This window comes from Belonocnema kinseyi, chromosome 5 (assembly GCF_010883055.1).
Source record: "Belonocnema kinseyi isolate 2016_QV_RU_SX_M_011 chromosome 5, B_treatae_v1, whole genome shotgun sequence".
NCBI lineage: Eukaryota > Metazoa > Arthropoda > Insecta > Hymenoptera > Cynipidae > Belonocnema > Belonocnema kinseyi.
In genome coordinates, this window is record NC_046661.1 from 103,925,039 (window position 1) to 103,929,467 (window position 4,429).

Consider the following 4,429-nt stretch of genomic DNA (forward strand, 5'->3'; position numbering starts at 1 on the left):
GAGGGAGCTCTTCTTAATATTTTGACACCAAAATCATGTCGATACACCTTACCGACTGCGAGTAAAGCCACCCACGCTTTAACTTGACAGACTGTACATCCCTGACTTAGTACCGGCAGTTTCCCAGTAGGTGCCTGAATATAAAAGACAAAAGTGAAATAATGTTAACCGTCTATAAATGGAGGGTAGGCAGACGCCTTTGCAGAGTTCGAACTTCGACTCGTAAGTCGTTAAGCTAGGGAATTCTGTTGTCAGGTATATAATCCCTTGATGGTTTAACACTATTTTGCGGGTGTTTAAAATTCGAAATTTATTATTATTTTCGAAAGGCATAAGAATACTACATTCTTTAGTGGATTTAAATAGATAGAAATTAAAATGATATGTCATTGATAGTGGGCAATCTGGGATAGATAAAGATTGGCATTTGTGAACAACATAGATAGAAAAAGATAGGCTCATAGGACCACAAGGGATAGTGTCAGTAATAGAGGCACATAGACAGGTGTGAAAACCATGCATAGAAAAAGATAGACACTCGTGATCCTTAGAGATAGAGTCAGGGACAGGTAGTTAGTTGTATCATGGGCAGGGAGCCCCCTACGAAGGTCCTCTGGTGCTCAAGCTATAAAGCCTATTGTGGCACACCCTTAACTATCGCTATCAGTATTTGACCTCAGACCTCTTGATGAAGCCCAGTAAGTCAATCACCTACAGCCTTGTAGCTTCCTCAGGTTCTATGAAGTGGGAGCCAAGGGTTTGATGACTGAGTCTAGCCAACAACGGGCTAACGTTGCCTGTTGCCGGGCTAGCGTTTGAAATCGTCGTAGCCTGTTCTGCATCGTTGGAAATTCTGCCTGTGGCCACCAGACCACAGCCGAATTAGGGAGCCTCGGCTTGAGGACATAGAAGCAGAACCATGCAGGCCCTACTCCCACTTTTTCTATCTAGGACTACTCCCTGATAATTAACCGAGTCTGAAAACGTCAGCCTCCCGCCATAAAAAAAAAACAGTAGCCTCAACTTTCGGCATCTTGTAATTCTTGGTGAAAATGAGCATACTGGTTTTTTCCGGATTGACCGAGAGCCCTGAGCTATCGCATCAGAGCTCTACGAATATCAATTGCTCCTGCTTGACCATTTGACGCGGTTTCCTCTAACTGATGTTCATTGTCTTCGCTTTTCCACGCCAAACCAACCTGTTGTTTAATCTCCATTGCTTGGTCTTCTGTCACGTGTAGCTTAGTCCTGATGCCCTTCACCTTAGCGATAAGATCTCTTAGTCCGACTTTTTGTATATTAGGATACTTTGCAACAAATTTCGTTCTTAAATTGTATCCTTTTTCCATTTTCGTTTCAAACTTCGCACTTTCGTAATAGAGACGCACCAATTCCTCTTTCATTGTGGTAACCCAATTGATGCTCTCCCACGGTATTTCTGTCGAGGTGGTTGGCTGCAAATAGCTAACGCTAGCCAAATCATTCTCAGCAGGCACAGTTGATATTTCACTGCTTACTGTTTGTCGCAGATGTTCTTGCTGACCAGCGGTTTGATTAGTCAGATCTGCTTGACCATCTCGCAGCTCACCATCGCCATCGTTCTGCATGCTGTGGCCCCAGCTATGGCTCCAGGGGGCCCCGACGATCCTCGGGAAGCGACAGGCTTTTCAATATCTTGAATATACTATCCATTTTCCATTTATGTGTTTTGGTGTCCTACTTAGTTCCTCTTCTCTTCGTTATTAGCCTATTTGGCATGAGAAACCCTGTCAGTAGCAATGTTACCACCAAAATAGCCGTCAAAGTCATAAGAGGAACGCTCAAGCCCTACGGCGACATCAATGCGGACACCTTCGGTAGGGTGAATACCTTCGGCAGGGGTAACACCTTTGGTAGGGGGAACACCTTCGGTGTATTATTATTAAACTTTTATCCGAGTAAACCCTGTTTACATCATAGCCACGGACCATGTCAAGTGACAGATGAGATTAGAATGTTATAAGTTAATTCAACTAATTTAATATGATGCTTGAAACCTCATGCGATGATGTTGTAGGTATATAATTACGAGCGGCCACGAGCGTCGGAGGTGACAACAGTTACCTCTAGATGCTTTCTTAGAGCTACCATCTAACAACACGGGTTGTTACTCGCTCGCTTTCTGATGGTCCAGACAGTTTCTTACAATGCGACAGGTGTTTAATAAAACCGCCTTCTGAACTGCTGCCAATACTATACTGACTCCTAAATGTTCAAAGATGTTCAGTGCATCTTGGGTGCACATTTACTCTAACCAAAAGCACAATGGGATGAATAGATGTATTCTTCACATTCCTCCATATCGTCTTTAATTCATGCATTAACTCGCTATACTTGAGGATCTTGGTTGTATAGGTTGACTGAAAATTTCGGTTAAGCGGACAAGCAATGTCGATGATGTAGACGCTTCTACCTTTTTTTCTCGCATCAAGATGTCAGGTCGATTGGCCAGGATGTAAGGATCCGTTTGGATAGTAACATCCCAATAAAAAGTGTATTCTTCGCTTACTAAAACGGGCATTGGAATGTATCTATAGAAAGGCATCCATTCTTTTAAGAGTCCTAGGTTTAGGGCAAGTTGTTGGTGTATAATGCCCTCTACATCATTATGTCTCTGCGTATATTCTATCTGAGTCATTACGCGACAGCCATCAATAATGTGTTTGATGGATTCGTTGGTATTTCCACATAATCGGCACCGGTCAACCATGTCTTGATTCAACACACTTTTGGGATAATTCCAGGTGCTGACAACCTTGTCCTGCATCGCAATGACGAATTCTTCCGTCTCTGGATACAGAACACACTTTCTGAGCCAAGTATTGGATACCTCACTATCCACTTCATTTTGATCTAACGTTTTGGGGTGCTAGCCATGGATGGCTTTCTGCGTCTATTGTATTTCTAATTCCTCTGCGATTTCTGTCCTGATATTCAAGGACCCTTCTGAGAACAAATTTAAGGGCGTATAGGCAAGATCCGTTTTACAGATGCTACTGTAAAGCGTAACATTTCTTTTGCTGTTAAAACAGTCTTGCAACTGTCTAACTTGTGATTCACACAGTTTTTTGACATCTACAACCCCCCTACCCCCTAAATGTCGTGGTAGAACTACCCTTTCAATCGCTGAATTTCTGTGGTGCATTCGGTGCTTTGTCATTTCTACGCGAACAATTCTGTTTAACTTCTCAAGGTCGCTGTTAGATTATTTTATGAGCCCGAAGGAGTACGTGAGGACAGGGATGGCATATGTGTTTATAACACTGATTTTGTTTGCCGAGTTGAGAAAACTCTTTATAATCAATCTGCGTCTCGTAGTGAAGGTAGTCGTTACGCTTGTCTTAACTATCGTATGCTGAATACCCTTAGATTCAAGAATACCCAGATATTTATATGATTCGCCTGCAGCCATTGCCTCGATGTCATTTTCGAAATCGTCCTCTGACTTTGCGGTCCCTAATTCCCCTCTGATTAAATGCACTGTTCTACATTTAGCTAGTCCGAACTGCATGCGGATGTCATTGGAAAACTGCTTTGTAACATGAATCACTTGCTGCAGTTTCTAGGCTTAACTAGCGTACAGCTTCAGGCCATGCATGTGCTAGAGATGGGTCATTTGATGACCATCCTCATTATCATGAATACTGAACCCATGAGAAATGATGTTTGGTGTTTTGCTCAATGGATTCAACGCTAAGCAGAACCATAGTGCGCTGAAGGAGTCTCCTTGAAATATACCCGTCGTAAAGCGTATTGATCTAGACATCCTTGGTTGTCCATGATCAAAATACTTGATTCTTGTACCCCAGAGCGGCACGGAAAGAAACGCTTGCATGTAGTCAATGTATGCCATGTGTAAGTTCCGTTGATGCTTACGAGCTTGAGTCATAGTAACAGCGTCTATAGTGACTAGATCTTTACAGCCTCGTGAGTTTTTAGAACATCCTTTTTGTTCTTCTGTAAGAATGTCATTCTCGTCGCAATGAGAATATACCTAATCTGCAATGATAGCTGCAAGACATTTATAAATTGTTGGAAGACAGGCTATCAATCGAAAGTCAGATGGATTTTGAGCGTCTGGTTTGTTTGGTATCATGTACGTAGTACCTGGGAGCATTAAACCTGGCATCAGATCTAGGTGTTCAATGATCTTCTGAAAACACCTTGCCAACGCAAGATGCACATTCGTCAGGTACTTGTACCAGAACTTGTGTACTATGATTGGACCTGGAGCTTTCCAAATACTTGCCCTTTTCAAGACCGCTGAAAAAACTAAAGTTGTGATGTTTTTCAGTTGCATTTCAGGTTTATTGCTTGCCTTTGCTTTCTCCAGTTTGAACCACGCAGTGTCCAAATTGCATCTGTTCTTTTTTACACAATCACCCGAGCA